The sequence below is a fragment of the Equus asinus genome, chromosome 24, assembly GCF_041296235.1.
Source record: "Equus asinus isolate D_3611 breed Donkey chromosome 24, EquAss-T2T_v2, whole genome shotgun sequence".
Lineage (NCBI taxonomy): Eukaryota > Metazoa > Chordata > Mammalia > Perissodactyla > Equidae > Equus > Equus asinus.
In genome coordinates this window covers 47150565-47170805 of record NC_091813.1, presented here as the reverse complement: position 1 = coordinate 47170805, position 20241 = coordinate 47150565, and the positions used below count along the sequence as shown (strand labels likewise).

Genomic DNA, 20241 nt, shown 5'->3' with positions numbered 1-20241 from the left:
TTCTACTGGTCCCAGCGTGTCCAGTCTTCAAAACCCCAGAACAACATGAGACTCCCATTGTGGCTAAGAGAATGGCCCTCTCCCTCTCCTACGGTCATATTTTGCACCCAAGCTCATGTCCACAGTTTGAATGGTTCCCCAACCTCAGCACTTACCTGCTCCTTGGGCGGAGGTGGGGGGCACAGGACAACAACACACAGATGTCACAGTATCTGCTCCACCCTACCTTGTCTTCTTTCCCTGCTCCCAGTTACAAAATAAAAATTTCCATGCTTTAGATTAGAGGCAAACATGGTGTTGGTATGTATCAAGGGGAAGGATGGGGGGGCGGCAGTTATTGGAAGCAGTCAGTTCACTATGTTCAGTTATGGAATAAATCTTTATTGAGTACTCTGAACTTGAATTATGTCTAAGAAGGGGAGAAAATATAGACTCAATCCCTATTCCCATTCATGGCCAGTTGAAAGGGGGAGTCTGCTCCTTAAGGCTGAGGAGGTCGTGTCTCACTCTTTATTACATCCTCCATATCTTTGCACAGAATGGAATCTAAATAATTGCTGAAAGTATGAATAAGTTGGTGAAAAGTTCTCTTCAGCCAACGTAATATGTACTTGAAAGGTGTGATTCTTTTTTGGAGTTTTAGAATATATCTTAATATTTATTTAATGAAGTAAATGTTGCATTTCATAAAATAGACATGGCTCAGGGGATATGAGACAACAGGTACATTTATTGTGTAGTTTGGAATTCTATGTGAATTTTCAAAAGGTGTGCTTCTTGTCACACCAAACCATTTATGATGAAGTTCCAGGGCAGTGAAAATGATGGCCTATGACGTAAGAGAGGACAATAAAACAAGGACAATGTCAAAATTAGAGATTGGGCTCAGATCAATAAAGTGAGACTCAGTAAAGAAAAACAAAGTGCCTCACATATGAAAAAATATGGAGCAAGCTGAGAATTGGGACTGTTGGTCTGGCCGAGTATGAGTCATAAATGGTCTGGAAGTCCACAGAGGGCCCACTGCAACACCAGACTGCAGCATGTCGGGCTGGGACGCATGGATTTGACTCCAAGGTCAAATAGTTATGTGTTTATTTCTCCTGACTCGGCCTTCACTGAGTACAAACCCAGTGGGGATACTAAGTATACTCTTCTTCAACTTCCAAATTTCAAAATCGCTGTAGGCCAATCAAAGAAGTTTCTGAGGAAAATGAGAACGATAAAATGTTTGAAAAACAAGTCTTATGAGAAAATACAAACGAGATGGCCTATGTTGGTTTGTAAGGAAAGAGATTAAGTGTATAAAGTTATGGTGCATAGAGGACAGAAATGATTTATTCTCTCCATACACAGTGGACAGTTGGAATAACAAAGGCATGGTGCCGGCACTGATTCACACACACCGATAAATCTACAAAACTGGCAATGAGAACAGTCATTGGCATGGTCTGCTCCACCTTGGGCAAAGGCTGGCCTTTACTCAACATATTACTCAAAAGATCTGCTTTTCCTAGACTAGCATAAACAAAACTATCCTCACAGAAACCTCATAAGGGGAAAACAATTTTCCATCCCCTCATATAGAAGGTATCAAAATAAAAATATTATATTCTGGAAAGAAGCAATATGGTGGTATGGTAGGGAGAGAGGGCATGTGTTATTAGTGCCACTGCCAGCTCCCTGCTATTCCATGCATGTGCATTGGTGAGGTCTTAGAGTGCTGGGCTAAGGGGCAATGTCCACCTTCTGTGAACTTTGTACGCTTTAATTTGGTTTATGCCTCCCAAATATAGGCCTGGAACCTATATAAGTTGTACTGAGAAGCAAAGAGGAGAGTCACTGCTCCTCCTCTTTGAATGCAGGGCAATATGATCCTCTTCTAGACCTTTGACAGCTCCTATCCATTCCAGGGACAAAGCCATAGGCACTCTACAAATGACCCAATGGCTTTCTCCAGCTCCGGCCAGCTCTCCAGACCCTGCCCTCCTCCCTCGCCCTGAGCATCTCTGTTCTGTCCTGTATCTCTGTTCTCTGTCCTGTTGCCTCATACCTAGTTTCTGAGCACTCTTCCCTGACTCTTCAGATTAACGCTCCATGTATAGTCTCTGCTTGGCCCTCATTTCAGACTGCCTCAGGTCCTTCTTCTGGATCTCCTTTGATTTCATGCTCTGCCTTTTGAGAGCCACCTTTGTCTCCCCCTGTACCAGTTCAGGGTCCCAAATCCCAGCCCTGGTCAAAAGTCACAGAACCACCAATGCAGGAAGGATAAACTTGACCATGGTACCCAAGGTCACTGTGAATATACATGAATTCTAAGTATCCAGGAAAAATGTATAGATATTTGTCTAAGATTCAGAATCTCTCAACCTGCCGCTCTGTAAGATTGTGAGGGAAGTAGATGGAGGTCCCATCCCCTCAACCAGGAAAAAGCACCCTCTCTGTTCCTATGAGGCATGGATCATAAACAGTATGCCTCCAGGGGTCAGAGAGGTGATGGAAATGCCTGAAGTGGGGCAAGGAGCAGTGGGAACCCTGGCCCACTGGAGAGCACGGCCATCTGTATTAGTTTGCCAGGGCTCCCATATCCAAGTACTACAGACTGGGTGGCAACAGAAATGTATTCTCTCACAGTTCTGGAGGCTAGAAGTCCAAGATCAAGGAGTTCGCAAGTTCAGTTTCTTCTGATGCCTCTCTCCTTGCTGTGTAGATGGCTGCCTGTTCACTGTGTCCTCATGTGGTCTTCCCTCTGTGTCTGCCTGTGTCCTAACCTCCTCTTTTTGTAAGGACACCAGTGAATTGGATTAAGGCCCACTCTCATGGCCTCAGTGTATTTTAATCACCTCTTTAAAGACTCTATCTCCCAATATAGTCAAATTCTGACGTCCGAGGGGTTAGGACTTCAACCTACGTATTTTGTGGGACACAAGTTAGCCCGTGACACCGTCTAAAGGAGGAGCCATTACGTGACTTCTCCCAATGTGTGCCATAATAATACAGGTCCAACCCTGACAGGACACCTTATTTCTCAGGAGAAAACAGAAATCTAAAATTTCACATGAAATCCTCAATTTTCACATGTGAACAACTAATTTTTATTTCTTAAAATTATCATGTGGGCTGTGGGTGCCCCTGGGCAGCCAATCTGTGCCCTCTTCAGTTAGGCATATGGCCTCCCTTGAAAGCCCACAGCTGAGATTGACCCCTTGAGGTTCTTGAGATTAGGCAACCTAAGCAGTGGCTACCAAAGCAGCCTGGCCAGCCCCGGGGGCCCCTTCTCCAGTGCCACGCTGATCTTGGCCCTGCCGTGGTGAGATCAACCCCAGCAAAGAGTAGAAAGGGAAAGAGTGCATTTCTCCCTACAGCCGGGGCTCTCTGGGGTGTAGCATCCTGACCCGGGCCCCAACCTGATTCTGCTTGGCCTTTCCAGGACAGAAGATGGTACCTGGTGACAAGGAGCCCAAAGAGAAAAGGGGAGACTGAATGAACGACTCTGTGGAAGTCAGAGTATTGAGAGATTTTACCTTTCAGATCACAGGCTCCACCCCCAGCGCCAGGGCTAAAGCATGTCACTGACCCGCATCAGCACTATCGTCCTCAGAGATAGAGGGGTGGATTCAGGGTTTTCTCTGGGTCCTAAAGTGGTTTTAGGACCCAGCCAAAGACAGGCCAGTTCCCGGATTGCAAGCTCACTTATTCATCCACAAGAGTATTTACTAAACAGCAGCACTGTGTGCGGAGTGGAGAGGTAACCAAACACACCTGGGCACTTGAGGAGCTCAAGTGAGGCAGGAAAATCAGACAGGCGTGAATTGCCATAACGCCTGTGCTGAGCGCTGGGCCAAAGGGAAACACAGCATGTGGTGGGAGCAGGAGGCAGCCGAAACTAATGCTCCTATCTGAAAATGAGTGTGAGTTTGTGGAATGAAGGTGCAGGGACAACAAATACTCATATAAAAGTACCTAAGGGGCTGGCCCCGTGGCCGAGTGGTTAAGTTCTCGCACTCCGCTGCAGGCGGACCAGTGTTTCGTCAGTTCGAATCCTGGGCGCAGACATGGCACTGCTCATCAAACCACACTGAGGCAGGGTCCCACATACCACAACTAGAAGGACCCACAACGAAGAATGTACAACTATGTGCCGAGGGGCTTTGGGGAGAAAAAGGAAAAAAATAAAATCTTAAAAAAAAAAAAGTACCTAATATGTGCCAGGCATTATTATAAATGCTTTACACACATTAACTCATTTCATCCTCTGAGGGAGGCATTTTGTTATTATCATTTTATAGATGAAGAAACTGAGGCTCAGAGACATTAAGTAACTTGTGCAAGGTCCCAGAGCTAGTGAGTGGCAGCGCCACAGTTCAAACCTTTGGGGTCTGCCCCAAAAGCCTATGCCTTGCTGCCTCTTAAGGGAAGGTTAGAATTAGATTTAAAAGGTCACTCTTGAAAGATGTTTCAGGGTTAACATGGACCTTGGAGTTCCTCTAGTCCAAGGAAAATATGAGATGGGGATAGTTAGGCTACTGCCCTCAAAAATCTTGAATTCTCCGATTCTTGCGAATCCTCTGGGACTACAGAAGCATCCCGCTCTTCTCTAAGGGTTAATGCCCCTAGGACAAAATTAATGGGCACTCAGAAAGGATGCTACTCAAGCAGAAATCAAGGATGAATGATGAGGAGGCTGAGGGTTGTCGCCCCAATAAAAAGCTATGATTCCTTGCCCAGTTTCCAGATATGAACAAGTTTTGTGGACCTGGAACCTAATAATTGAAGGAGAGGCTCGGTCCCTGGGAGGAAGGACGCTGCAAAACCACAGCAAGTGTACCCAGTAATGACTCCTCCAGTCTTTCCCCAAAGAGAGGCATGGTCATCTGCCATGGGTATACCGAAGAAAGGGAGCTACTCAGACATTTTAAGTTCTATTAAAAATAGGATCTCACTCGACATTGATAACTGGAGACTCAAAGCATCCATGTTACCCTCCTTTTAGAGTGAAGACATGCGGTTTCCAGGTCATAAATGGAGGTAACCTGGCCCAAGTCTGGCTTGTGCTGGGCCCACTGGATCCATAGACCTATCTGATGGTCACTTCCACAGTCCCCAGATGTACAGCTGGAGGCACATATACCCACACACCCACATTAATTCCTTGATCTGTGGGAAATGCCAAGTGCAAACCTCTGAAATTGCACTCCTCCCAAACCCTGTCCAAAATTGTCAATCAAAGCAATAGAGCCTCCTGGGGGAATGGCAGAAAAAAACTGCTAAAGGATGCAGGGTTGGTGAACTCCATCCTACCTTCATTTCATTGACCAGTCTGGCCCCTGAAAAAACAAGACGGACCCTGAAGAATGACAGTAATGACTGCCACTCAACCCAGCCCCAATGAAGCTGCTGTACCAGATGTGGTATTTTTCCTCGAGCAGATGAACACAAACATGGCCTTGGATACATGGGATGCACCCAGTGATCTAGTAAATGCATTATTTTCCATCCCTATCAAAAAAATGAGATCAGAAACAGATAATGGTGTATATTTATACTCTGGTCTGAAGGCTATATTAACTCTCCCACCTTCTGTCATAACGTAGCCCAAAATAAAAACCTGGACTATTTAGACATCCACAGAATACCACACTGGGCCTTTTTACTCAAGACATTATGCTAATTGGATTGCATGAGCAAGAGGTGAGTAGAACATTGCCGGCCTAGCCAAGCCACACACACTCTGGAGGGTGGGAGATAAACTCTATGAAGATTCAGGAACTCACTACACCAGTAAAAATTTTAGGTATCCAGTGATCTTTGGGATGCCAGGGCATCCCCTCTACAATAAAGGATTATTATTAATTATTGCATCTTGCACATCCCTCCATAAAGAAAATAGGCCAGCAATGCCTGGTTCCAGTAATGGGTACCTGAGACACATTCCTACCTCTCACCACGCATGGTAGACAGGGAAAGGGGCAGTCAGAGTACTCCTGGAAGCAACTGCCACTCAGAAATGACTGGCAATAATTTCACTATCAACAGAAGCGACTGCAAACTTCTTGATCCAAATGCATCCCCAACTCACTCCCCCTTACCAGGATCACAAAAAGCTCCTCCAACGCCACCCAACACAAGAAGACGTTAGAGTGTAGATTGTTTTAAAAGTCTGTCCAAGTGAACACATTGCTAGGGCTCCTCCCAAAGCTTGAAACGGGTCTTCACCTGTGAGGGGTCCTGGAGTTTAAATGCCATTGGCTTCTAGGTAAATTCAACAACATCCGAAAGCCAAGAGCATGAGCATCTAGGTGGGACTGGGGCGTGAGGGGGTATCAGGGCAAGGCTGGATATGAGTGCTTAAGTTTTAATGCACTTTCCAGAACCTCTTTTCTATTCCTATGTACATATATGTGTTCACCACTGTGACAATTGCCAACAGCTTTTTGTTTGTTTATTTTATCAAACAAAGTTCCATCAAATACTCTTATAATTAGGAACAGTTGGAGAAGTACAGGCGCTGGGAGAAGAGCCGACTCTCCATCCTCATCCAAAAACAGAGCCAAGGAGACCACGAGTTTGGCTCCTTAGCTGCTGCTCTGGGTAGGAATTAGAAGTATCTGGACATTCTTGCCACCATCTAAAATCCAAGAGCTTGAGACCCAGGCCTGAGAGCCTGCTTCAGTTTTCCCCACCAGCAAATCGATGATATTTACTAGTCAGTGACTGCTGGATGAATGGCACTATTGAACTGCAAAATATTAGTATTATTGCTTTTCCTCTTTGATCTCACGGGGCAAGATAAATTTATGATATCGTAATTGTTACCATGGCAGCAAATCATATTGTCCCAAACAGGGGATTTTATGACTTCATGGCTGGATTAAGAAAAAGGAGAAATCAGATTGGGAGTGAGAAATTTGCTGAAGCATAAATATCTTCAATGATAGCAAAGGGAATAGAGCAAAACACAGATAGGCAAAATTGCCTTTGGTTTAAACGTTCTTTTTAAAGTTCAGCCCGGTGCAGAAGCCCCTTCTTCTGGCATATAATTTATATAATGAGCCTCTTTGCTTGAATTCGCAGAAGGCTAATGGTGAAGTTGATCCATTTCGGGAATGCTTCAGCAATGCTAATACTAATTGTTTTGCAGCAAATATCCAGATTTCTGCCGTTAGCGGTTTCGTTTCATTTTTTCTATTTGTTTGGATTGTGTTGTTTTTGGTTTTTGATCCCTCAAGGTTTTATCTATACAAATTTCTTTGAAATAAACCAATTTCCAGATAAATGTGGCCTTTTGTCATCTGAAAATCTGTCAAGAACTCTCTCTTCACTAAAGGCATCTGCTTTGTCTTTCTTAGTTTCCTATTGATTTTATTCGCATATTTCTAGAGTCTATCATTAGTTTCTGTCTATTGCCTGAGAAGAAAGCAAAATTTCTTTCTAATTTTGAAGCCACTTAAATTCACCTCAGTTTCATTTAACTATATAAAACAATTATTTGGGATTTTAAAACTCTGTGTCTCTCTCCTCTCTCCCTTCCTCTCTCTCCATCACTCCCCATCCCCACCCCACTCCTTTCTTTGCATAGAGATTATTTCCAGTACCTCCTAAGAGTGATCTCTTCCTCTCTTCCTTTTAACCCTCAAATACCTAGAATCTGTGAGTTCCTGCTGATTCGTAAACTCCCTCCAACCACTCACCCAGGAGCAACACAGCTTCCACTCTCTGCACACCCTGGAGAGTCACTGCTTTTTATCAAGTTCTCTCAGTGATCCTTCTACATTCTTATTCTGAAGACTCCACCTTACTGAATCCAGTACAATGAATTACTCCTCAATATGATTCCATTCGCAGGTGCTCTGTGATGATCAGTTTTATGTGTCAATTTGGGTAGACTAGAGTACCTAGTTATTTAATCAATCACTAATCTAGGTTTTCCTGTGAAGGCATTTGGTAGATGTGGCTGACATCCACAATAGCTGACTTTAAGTAAAGGTGACGACCCTCAATAATGTGGGTGGGCCTCATCCAATCAGTTGAAGGCCTGAAGAGCAAAAACAGGTTTCTCAAAGAAGAAATTCTGCCTCAAGACTGTAACATCAACTTCCCCCTGAGTTTCAAGCCTGCTGCTTGCCCTACAGAGTTAGGACTTTCCAGAACCCTACAATCGCATTAGCCAATCCTTATGATAAATGTGTGTGTGTGTGTTTGTGTGGGTATTCCATTTCTCAGAGAACCCCTAACTGATACATGCACATAAATAACACACTAGGTGTTCAGTGACATGCTAAGGATTATACTGTGAGCAATACACGGGACACATAAGACATTGTCCATTTCTCCCAAAGAGCTCAAGACCCATGGGAGGACCAAGACTAACTGTGCCTGAAACAACAGCAAATTGTTAAAAATAATAAAAATAGGATTTAGATGTTCCACGTAGATGCCCAAGAGTTCGGCAGAAAGAAAGATCAGCAGGAACTGGAGTGGTCGGAACATTCCAGGGAAGAAGTGAGTGCTCAGCTGGCTGGGAGGGAAGTGAGGATTTGCACAGGCACAGGAGAGATCAGAAGGCACCCAGGCGAGAAAAGCCAGGTAGACGAAAGCACAGAGGCAGGAATCAGCACAGTCTGGTTACAGGGTCAGGAGGAGACCAGTTTGACCAGAGCAGGAGCATTCAGAGAACTTGGAAGGCAAGGCTGGAGAGGCAGACAGAGACGGATTTTGGAATGACCCCCATATACCCTGGGAGGATGGTTTAGGCCTTGATGTGGTAGAAAGAGACCCCAGAACTTAGAGAGGAAGAGAATTTACAGATTGACTTAAATTCAGGTAGCCGGCCCAAGCACCCATGGCTAGTTAGTGGCAGAGCCAGAAACCGGGTTTCTTGACCCTTCTATCTAACTTTGTTCCCACTATAGCACTCTGCCTCCTTACAGAATAGAGAGATGATATCATGAACATGGTGTCATAGAGGGATTGTCTTGGTGGTGGGCTATAGGAGCAGGGGGAAGAGGTTAGAAGGGGAGATCCCAGGGGTGTGAGATGAGGGCCTCCCTAGGGGAGTGCAGGTGAGGGGAAGACATGGGATCACATAAACCCAACAGTTTCTTCCCAACTTTCACCTTTTCCGTGTCTTAGTGGCATTTTACAGTGTCAGTGACTCCTTCCTGAAACTGTGGCCTGGTCTTCCGTGACGCTTCTCTCCCCTCCCTCCTCTCTTTAGGCTCCTTCTCTGGACCCTTCCTCTTTCTGTCTCATAAATGTAGGTGTTTCACAAGGAACCATCTGTGGCCAGCTCATCTTCTCTTTTTGACAATTCCTTGGCAATTGTGATCAGTCTCTTGACCTTAACGCTCACCTTGGTAATGGCCTCCAAACTGCTATTTCTAGGTCTGACCGTTGTCATGAGTTTCAAGCTCACGTGTTTAACTACCTACTAGAAAGCTTCACCTGGATGCCCCAATGGCACCTCTAACTCACTGCGACAGCAACTAAACTCATCACCTCCCTTCTCACATCTGATCCTCTGGTCTTCCCTATTTCTGACTTGGGGATCAGACACTTGGGCTCGACATCTCAGCACCATTTTTGCTTCAGCTCCCTCTTCTTTGCCCTGCATGTTCTGTTGGGTGCTACATCCTGTTCATTCTACCCCACCAAGATCCCCTTCATCTCTCTGCGTTTCCATATTTACTTCTCCTCCTACTGCCCCACGTTTAGGCTGCTGTGATCTCTAGCCTAGATGGCTGCGCTCTGCTTTGCACTTCTCATCTCCAACCTATTTTCGAGGCTATAACTAGATTAACATTCCTGAAACACACCTCCGAGGCATGATTTATCCGCTCGATTTTCCTAAATCTCTTTTCAATGCCTTCAAAATGAAATAAAAAGTCCCCAGTCTTCCTTCCCCCTCACACACTCGAGACTCCATCCCAACTGAGCCCTCACTTCCCCCACCCTCGCTCATGGCTGTCTTGCTTCTGGTTCTACTCATACAGCTCCTTCCACCCAAAAGGGCTTCCCCAGGGCCAGCACATCCAAACACCACCTAATTCTCAAGGCTCACCTCACATATTCCTCTTCCCTAAAGTCTTCCCTAAGCCAAGTGGAAGTAATTTTTCCCTTTTCTGTACTCTCATAACCCTAATTTGTAACTCACTATTTTTCACCTTAAATTACAATTCTTAAGGGGCTGGCCCCGTGGCCGGGTGGGTAAGTTCGTGCGCTCCGCTGCAAGCAGCCCAGTGTTTCGTTGGTTCAAATCCTGGGCACGGACATGGCACTGCTCATCAAACCACGCTGAGGCAGCGTCCCACATGCCACAACTAGAAGGACCCACAACGAAGAATATACAACTATGTACCAGGGGGCTTTGGGGAGAAAAAGGAAAAAAAATAAAATCTTTAAAGAAAAATAAAATAAAATTACAATTCCTGAACACATTTTACCTCTCAGCCTAGACTACAAACTCCTGGAGGGTAGAATATGAATCTTTATAACACCGACACCAAAGCGTGTAGCACATATTAGGAAATAAATAAATATTTCTTTGATTAATTCTGAAGGAAGAAACTGTAGAACTTGGTGCAGATTGGGAAAAAAATTTAAAAAGAAAGGAATAAAAAGAACTTGACAGGTTTCAGGCCCGCCAAGTGGAAGGAAAATAGTGACATTGGCAGGGATGGTGACTCTGACAGTGAAAGGTGACTGGAGAGTTTTAGGTGACAATAAGACATCTAAATGGAAATGGCCACCAGGTAACTAGAAATATGAGACTGGAACTCAGGTGAAATGTCAACACGGGAGCATAGATGTAAGAGACAAAGCTCTGAGACTATGTATAATCCCCAATGAATGAAGTGGAGAAAGAGAAAACTTCTTAAGAACCTGAGCCTTAAGAAATAGGACAGAAAACAAAGAATCTGCGATCAAAGAGTAAGAGACAAGAACTAACATTGTAAAGAGACTGGCATTTCCAGGAGGCAGGAGATGCCAACAGCGTGAAATATGGAGCCTAAGTCACTCACTGAATGAATGTTCACTGAACACCTACTGTGTGGCCGGCTCTGCTGGATGTGCTGAGATTCAGTGTTAAGCACAACAGAGTCCCTGAAGAGCTACAGTCCGGTGCGAAAGAACACAATGCCCAGACAAAAACAAAATATATCAGGTGGTGACCAAGTGCTACAAAGAAAAGATCAAATGGGGTAAGTGGTAGATGAAGACAGGAGTGTTGTCTTAGGATGGCTAGGAAAGGCCATCATGGAGGGGACATTTGAGCAGAATGCTGGATGAAGTGAGGGAGCAAGGCATGCACACATCTGGGAAAGTGTCCAGAAATATCCAGACGGGGAGAGCATGGTGGCTTCCTTCTTGGTGCCTTAACCTGCTCTGGCAGGTGAGTGGTAAGAGCATGAGATGACGAAGGAGAGGCAGTGTGGAGATCTGAGGAGGGAGAGAAAGCCTGAAACAGCCACTGGCATCTGCTGGGTGGAAGCCCGTGACGGGTGAACAGAAACCATGCCAGGAAGAGGCAGAGGGGCTGCAGAAGGGGGCCAGTGAGAATCAGAAGGGAGACAGGTCTTTCTCCAGCAGGAACCCTGCTTCCAGGGAGCAATCCTTTCCTGGGTCACCACCTACCTCCAGAAAGAGCTGGCTCTTCCTGAGTGCCCAATTGGTCAACCAATTTTTGACTGCCACCATTTTGCCCACTCCACGACAGAGAGCTTCTGAGTAATCTTCAATTCATTTTCAGTCTTTTATTCATACAGTTCATTAGCAAATCCTGCTGCCCTTTCCTCTCTTGATATTTAGCCTTTCTACGCGTTTTTCTCTTTGAACTGTCACAGCCTGATGACAGACACTCATCACTTCCTGTGGGAACCTTAATCCTCCTCAGACTTCCTCATTCTAAATCTACCTAAACTTCTGCACTGACCCTCACCACCCCAGCCAGAATTATCTTTCCCTATTGGTATTGTTTTTATCGAACCATCATTTCCATTTTATTTTTCTTATCCTTCTTGGGCTGGGATTCAAACAACTTTCCACATCACTAAAGACATCCCCACTGTGGATCCTTTGTATCAAAGACCAGGGAGCTCTGCCTATCTTAGCCGCTACATTGTGTCCCTCCTCTCTGGCTTTCCGAACTTGTCACCCTCCTTGCCCCAAACCTGTTCTCAAGCTGTGCCACATGCTCAGCCACACCATCTGGGAAAACCAGCTGAATTGATCCAGTACAGGCCACAGGCCTCCCCGGCTCTATCTGGTCGTGTAACTTCCACCACTCCCTGCAGCTTCTTGTCAGTGCATTCATGTGTTCACCCTCACCAGTCACTCCCCGCTCTGGCATATAAATGTGACATTAGGGGACATGTGGCTACGTAGGGAGTGAGTCTATGGCTTTGGTTTGTGGACTCTAAGGATGGCTACTGCCGTAAGCTACTGCTTAGGGCCTTGATCTAATAACACAGGGAGATGAAAGCACTAATGAAACCAGGAAAAGCCTAGCACAATGATGTGCTCATATCTTTAAAAAAAAAAAAAACAGCAAAAAATGCATTTCTACTTTAAAGCTTCGTTAAAGGCAGCAGCATGGCAAACCCAGTCATTACAGCAAACATGTACTGTGAGTCGATCAGCCTCCCATGCGCTGAAGTTACAGGAAAATCTGTTCCCTTCTCAACTCCCAAACCCCAATTCCCATCGCAAAACAGCAAAGTCATAGGCCAGGACCTGTGATTTTAGCCTTTCTCTGAAGAATCTCCTCCTGGCTCCTGACAGAGCTTGGCAGTCACCCTCTGGCTCCGTTCTTCAGAGGGAATGAACACATCAGCCTGTGAGCTAACTTGGCCTGAACACCACCCTTGAGACTCAGAATCCGCTGCAGAGGAGCGCAGGGGCGGGAGACGAGAGAAGGGAGACAGGGCGAGAACCCTCCGCAGCTGATTGCGGCGCGTGGAAGTACCAGGTCGGGAAGGAAGTCTTCGACAGCTGACGCCTCGAGTAGAAATGGAGAGCAGCCCACCCTCTGAGAGTCGCTGTCACTGAGGAAGGGCGAGCGGAAGCCCTGACCTTCCCCGCAGCTCCCGGGGGGCACTGCCTTCTGGCACTTTCTGAGCTCCTCCCCTCTCCCATCCTCTTGGCCTCAACCGTCTCTCCAGCGCGCACACACCCCACCCTCAGAGAACCTGATGGTATCCTGGGTGAACTCTCGGGTGAAAGCCCTAAAGGCAACCGAGAAGGCTTATAAAAAAGCAAATCCCAGTGATCTGTTTGGAGGGGAAAAAAGGGCAACGTTTTGAATAGCATCCTCAGCACTGATGGTGGTGAGCGGTGCAAATGAAACGAAATCTTCAGCCCTCAGTCCTGAGCTTCTCTACTGGAGCAAACAACAAGGAAATGTCTGTCTCGCCTTTGTTTGTTGGGAACTGGTAAGAATTCCCATCCCTGTTATTTTCTTTCTGTGCTCTGAGCCAAAGGCAAATCCTAAACCACGCGCTAGAGGTCGCTGTTTATCACAGTCCGATCTCACCTCCCAATCCGGGCGGGGAAGGCCGGGCGGGGAAGGCCGGGCGGCTCGCGTCTTCCCCGACCGGGGAGCAACCTGCAGGCTTTGGAGGAAGGAAAATCTGCTCGGTCACACCCAGGCCAGGTATGTCAGGGTGCATTGGCCTGCATGTCCGTTGCCCTTCATTACACAGACAGAAGTATAAGGGGGAGAAAAAGCAAATCGTCAAAGGTGCTTGGAATTAATTACAATTTGTTAAATACTGCATAATTTGTGACTTTTAAACACTGCCCATATCACTATCTTCCCCTCCCGACTACCCAGCAGTATCACTTCTTTCCAGGTGACCCATCAAGCGATTTGAGGAACGTACAAGAAGGACTTGAATAAAAGCCAAGGTTTGAATACAGACCATACCTGTAGCTAGCCACTACCACTGACGCCACAGGGTTGGTATCCTTCCCAGCTGGGTCTGTGCCCAGAATATAAAACAGCTAAGAAATAAGATGACAAAACAACACAGCTGATGACACTGTAAGCAATACACCCTCTCTTGATGCTGAGATTTCGAAAGATGCTACTCCAAGAGCAGGATTCCAATCGAAGGCCAATATTAATGAACCAGAGCTCACCTGGCTGACTTCTATTATTCCTTTCCTAATTCTCCTAATTCTGTCCACCTGTCCCTTCTTTAGTTCTAACTTTGGAAATTTGCAATTCCTTCAACACAGACCAATCCCAAAGGCGATATGGAGGCCAGAACTGGCATAAAAGTCAGCAGTATTATCCTTTCACGGCAAGTCACAAAACATTTATCTATCATTTGCTGCCTTTCCACTTCTGTCCTTGACTCTGGATCCAAAGCAGAATCTAGATGGAGATGCAGAGTCGTTACACATGAAGACACTGTTACAAGACAAGGTATAATTCAGTGCAAGGATCATGGCATGGACTCCAAGTCTTAGGGAAATTCCTAAAAGATAGAACCCAAAACTCTGATGTAGACTGGCAAAGGTTTCTTGGGGAAGAGCAAGGCTTACGCTGGTCTGCATTCCACCAGCAAGCGGGGGCTGGGAGAGCGTGGGGCGGAGGAGCAGCATAGCAGGGCCAGGGAAGCGGACATGAGCGTGGCTGTTGTGAGGCGACTGGCCCACCTGCAGCCAAGATGCTGGTCTGGTCCCAGGCTGAGATGCTTTTGCTGACATGGAGAGGAAGAGGGCACCACAAGTGGCGTTAGAGCAGGAGGGACGTGATGCCAGTGCTGTTGGGGAGGAGTCTTGCTGTACACCTTTTTTATTGTGGTAAAATATACATAGCATAAAATGTAACATTTCCATCATTTTTCAGTGTGCAATTCACTTAGTATACCCACATTGTTGTGCAGCTCTCACCGCTCTCCATCTCCAAAACTTTTTCATCATCTCAAATGGAAACTCTGTCCCCATTGAACAATAGCTCCCCATTGCCTCCTCCCCCAGCCCTGATACCCTCCAGTCTATTTTCTGTCTCTCTGAATTTGCCTCTTCTAGGTACTGCATGAAGTGGAACCATGCGATATTTGTCCTTTTGTGTCTGGCTTATTTCACGTAGCAGAATGTCTTCAGGGTTCATCCATGTTGTAGCATGTGTCAGAACTTCATTCCTTTGTAAGGCTGACTAATAATCCATTGTCTGTGTACACTACATTTTATCTATTCCTCTATTGGAGAATGAGGTCCTTTCTACCTTTTGACTATCATGAATCATGTTGCTATGAACATTGGTATACAAGTCTCTTTTTGAGCCCTTGCTGTTAAGTTCTTTGGGGTATATCCCTAGGAGTGGAATTGCTGGATCTGTATGGTAATTCTGTGTTTAACTTATGACGAATCATTATATTGTTTTCCACCGTAGGTGCACCACTTTATATTCCCACCAGCAAAGCACAAGGATTCCAGTTTCTCCACATCCTCGCCAACACTTACTGTCATTTATTTATTGTTTTAGTAGCCGTCCTAGTGGATGTGAAGTGGTATCTCATGGTGATTTTGATTTGCATTTCCCTAATGATTAGTGATGTTGAACATCTTTCCACATGCTTATTGGCCATTTGTCTATCTTTGGAGAAATGTCTATTCAAGTCTTTTGCCCATTTCTGAATGACCGTACACTTTTGAGGCAGTATGATGTTTCTGTCCTGCCTTGGCCACTTCCCAGCTGTGTGACCCTGAGCTGGTTACATAATTTCTCTGTGCCTCCGTTCCTTCATCTGTAAGATAGAAATAATATTATCTCCCTCATAGGATTGTATGAGGATTAAGTGAATTCCTATCTGTAAAGCACTTTGAACAGCACCGTAGCAGACACCCAGTTAGAGTTATTGCTTCACGAGGTGACTTAGAGAGAAGAATGGCAGAGGATAGGGGGAGCAGATGGCAGACAGTGTCCTGCCACCAGTGTTGGTGAGAATGGCCTCAGAGATCCTCTAGTCCAACCCATTTAGATAGCAGGAAAGGAGAGAGAGAAAGAGCTAACCCAAGAGCCCAGTGACAAGAGGGACCCCTGAAGCCACCTCTCCAGAGTCCAAGTCCAGGACTTTCTCCCACACTGTCTCTCTCAGACTAGCGTTTCAGCCTGCAGCGTTTGATAATGTCCTCATGGGATATGACTTGAACATCTTCAAAACCACCTTGACATCCTCTTATTGGCATCGCAAGCTTGTATCAAGGGGCCTGCAAAAGTTGTCAGTTCTGAGGATCAGAGGGGGCGCTGGTATGAGCACGAGGCAGTGTTGCCTCCAAAATTCTCTTTTGGAGAAAAGGAGCCCCAGGCTCTCCTCCATGTCTGGGGCTCCCGTCTGTGTCCCGGGCTCCCCTCGGTGTCTGGAGCTGTCCTCAGTGTCCAGGGCTCCCCTCCGTGTCCTGGGCTCTCCAGCTTTCAGTCAGCATCACAGTTCTTGATGACCTGCTCCCTCCTTTCTCTCCTACCTCCTCCACATGTGGGAGAGACCAGTTAGAGCAGAAGACTAGGGACCACGGGTCCCTCTCTCCTAGAGAGATGACTCTGGGGACCCCCACAAAAGGGCCTGGGAGTGCAGGCCTCACTCACTTCACACGATGTTCTTAATGAAAGGAACCCTGCTTACCTTTGTGTAACTCTGATTATTCTGTGCCTGCCAGCAGGAATTAAAATGCTAACTGCCTCCCAGCCCCGACAGTAGCAGGTGCCATAGAAATAAGTGGATAAATGGCCAGAAAATAAGCTGAGGTGTGCTGAAAGTTTTTTACAGCACCTCAGAAACAGAACACCTGGTGTCTCTGGTGAATTGATACGACCTCTTCTCCTAAGGCCTGAAGCTGAATTCATTTCCAATTTCCCAAAGTGTCCTATCCCCGGCAGCAGACTCCATTAGGTTCAGCCTTGTGCAAACCCAGATGCAGGCATCTCTCCGAGGTGCAGCTCCGGTGACTTCTCCCGCCCACCGCCCCTGAACTACACAGCCTGCCTTCATCTCTGCCGAAGCCACGTGCCCCCTCTGTACGGTCTGTTTTCTGATGATTCATATCAAATTTCCTGTTTGGTTTCCTTTCTCGATGCATGGCCTCTGATGTTTTTACCCATCTTCTCGTGGGGCATCCGGCCCAAGAACGCTTATCGGACTTGTCAGTTTAGCAGCTGTACTTTACCCTCACCGCCCGGGTGGGAGAAGACGGTTCGCACATCTTAAAAATGTTTTGATTATTTCTTCTTCCCTCTACTTTCCCTCTTTTCTTCTATTTCCAATGATAGTGAGCTTTTATAGCCCCGAGGTCCTAATACATTTTCCTTAATAGCATGTCCAGCGAGCACGAGAAGCTCTGATGGGCTCCATCAGCAAGGCCTTCTGTAGGCAGGAGGATGAGGCCAGGGAACCCGCAGCAAGAAGGGCGGCCCCCGAGGCCCTATTCGGCCATTTGGAGGAAGAAGACAGAGTTTTCGGGTTTGCCCAGCACAACAAGGTTGATTGATGCCACACGCAGAAGGCAGCTGTGAGCTGTGGTGTAAATCTGTGGTTTTCAAAGTCTGCTCCCCAGAGGTGTCGAGAGAGAGAGAGAGAGAGAGAGAGAACAGTAGAGAACTAGAAAGAAGCAGGCTCTGGGGCTCCTCCCTCGATCCAAGCAGAGCAGCTGAGTTTATATGTTTTATACAGGCTTTTCCTTGGAAGAAGGGCTTCTCTGGCCCCAAACACACAAACCCACTAGTGTACTCAAAGGGTCACTGTCCTGGGAGGCAGGTCCTGGGTTCCAACATAACTCCATGGCCTTTGGCAAGACAGTGAGCTTTTTGGGGTCTCCCTGCCACATCTCAAACTGAGAGGCTTGGACTAGGAGAGGGCCAAGGCCCTTCCAGTTCGATGATCCCCTCTTGAATGTTATTTGTAACCTTTAGATGGCTGTCGGTTCCGGGTCAGAAAGATGTGGGACTAAATTCCAGCTCTGCCCCTCGCAGCTCTGTGACCTAGGAAGGAGCCTTCTCCTGCTCGAATTTCACCTTCACCTGTAATCACTGATCATATTAACGACCTTGCAAAGTGGTTGTGATGATTAAAAATAATGCATAGAACTTTTCTCAGCCCGAAGTAGTTCAGTAAAGGGTACCTATGACCTACCATGATTTTCATGCTTTACCCTAACTCAGCTGTCCTGGTGGTGGGAATTTAACCTATGGGTATTTGAGTGCAAGTTCACCAAGATATTCATACAAGGATATTTATAATGGCAAGATTTGTAATACCAACAAAAAGAGGGGGAAGGGAGCAAATAGAATGTGTCCATCAATCAGGAACTCATTGAATGAATAAATCGTGGATTATGGCTTTCTGCACGTTTGTATTTTGTGACCATGGATAGGTTTGTTTACTGATCTGTCTTATCAAAAATTAGATTATAACCTCTCCTTTTGTTTCCTTACCTCTTCATACATCTCTATATAAAAGGTAAATTCAACAAACGTTATTTTTAATGCAAACATTCCATGTTCTATACATATTTGTTAAAGAAATATTTACTGCGATGAGGCTGATGGTGCTGGCGAGAGTGGGTCACCTTCAGAGGGTGTAGGAGTCTCAGGATGTCTCCCAGGCCAGCTGTCAACAAGGCCCGGGCTCTTCAGATGGATTTCCTCTGGCCACTCTTTTTTTCTGACCACATCTGCTCCACTTGATGAATTACTTGGTCCTTCCTGGGATCCCCTCCAAGTGAAATAACTCTCTGACCCTTGTTTTGATTTTTCTCTGTTTTACAGCAGAGAAACTAGGAGAAAGGAGAGTTTACAATTCTCCCCAGGTCTCGGAACGTTTAACCAAATGCTCAGCTGAACATCACCAGGGTTCTCTGAGGACATGAACCCAACTTTGCGGTTTTCAATGTAGATTTCTCAGCAGTTGGGTTTGAGGGCGAAGAGGCTCTATTCCCCAAGCAGATAATCTGTTCCACTTACAGAACACGGGGCTGCTGTCCTTATCCATAAAGCTCAGATCTTTGAGGTTTCTCTATCTCGTTCTTAAGATTTCTTTTTGTAACTACCTTTAAAATAAAATATTCATTTTTCAGGCATGCCAGTCAATGCTAACCAAATATTTTCATTATTCAGATTAAACACTCTGGCCAATACTAGTCCAAAGATGCAGGATTTCTGGCCTAGGAAATAAATTTGTAAGTAGGGTTGTTTGGTCCCCTTCTCACCTGTGAACATCCCACACACACGTCGAATGTCATACTGCTTCCTCTGGCTTCAGGGCCCCATATGACATCCTGCCATACCTCATTTCTTCTGAAGTGTGCCAAGCTCTGCACAACCTTTCCCTCTCCTTCCCCCAATACCCCTATCCCCCTCAAACTCCCCTACTCTCATACAGACTTGAATTTTCTCCCTCCTCATGTAAACTTCGAGAGGAAAGTAAAGCTGATTCACTAATTTAGTTTATAGTGTGCATGACTGATGGCCTGATAATTTTCTCAGGGAAAGTAAAGACTTTATCAGAGGCATTTAATGCAAATCTTGATCTTGCTGAGATTATAATTCTCCACAGTTTCTTCCCTCCATCCCTAACCCAGCCCAGAATTCGATGTTGGTCCACCATCCTATTATGGGAGGTGTCCTCCAGGCTGATTGGATTTCAGCTCATCAAGAAAAAGAGCAGCTTCTTTCCTGGTGGGCTGTTCACCTGTGATTCCAACCCCTTCCTACTTTGGGAATCACATATTCTTCACTTTCCTGCCTCCTTTTCTTCTCCTGTAGCCCAGAGCCCATAGGCCTTTATTCTCTCTCTTTTCATTTTTTGGGCATCTCATAGGCGTTCTTCTGCTTGGTATCAAGCCACTTCCCATATTTTCTCTTTCTAGTGGCCACTCAGATATCTGGAGGCAGATCACAGAGGGGCTCTACTCTTATGACCACAGGTCTCCCAGGGGCCAGTCTTCCGTGCAGAACCGTGCATCCCCAGGCTTGGGGAGGACCATGGAGAGAAAAGTAGCTAGGATTTGGGCTAAGAACTCCACCCATGAAATCCTGATTGCTGCCTGGTCCAGCGCCCCTGAGATGTACTGAGTGTGCTCTTAAGCAGTGTTAACTTTCCTCCTGCCTTCTGCCACTCTCTACCCTCAAGATTCCCCCTGCAAGGACCTCTGCCTCCTGGCTGTCCAGCAGCAACTCTAGTTACTTTGTTGTGTTCCTCTGAATCACAGTCTTTCTCTGAATCACAGTCTAGAGGTGGG

The 20241-nt window shown here is 46.1% G+C and overlaps 1 long non-coding RNA gene across 1 annotated transcript; it reads left to right on the top strand.

The window, feature by feature from the left end:
• The first annotated feature begins 13274 nt into the window (after positions 1 to 13274).
• On the top strand, positions 13275 to 18345 carry LOC139041789 (uncharacterized). Its single transcript, XR_011497718.1, has 3 exons — positions 13275 to 13430; positions 13851 to 13960; positions 17329 to 18345. It is a non-coding gene; the product is annotated as an uncharacterized lncRNA (long non-coding RNA).
• Positions 18346 to 20241: the final 1896 nt, after the last annotated feature.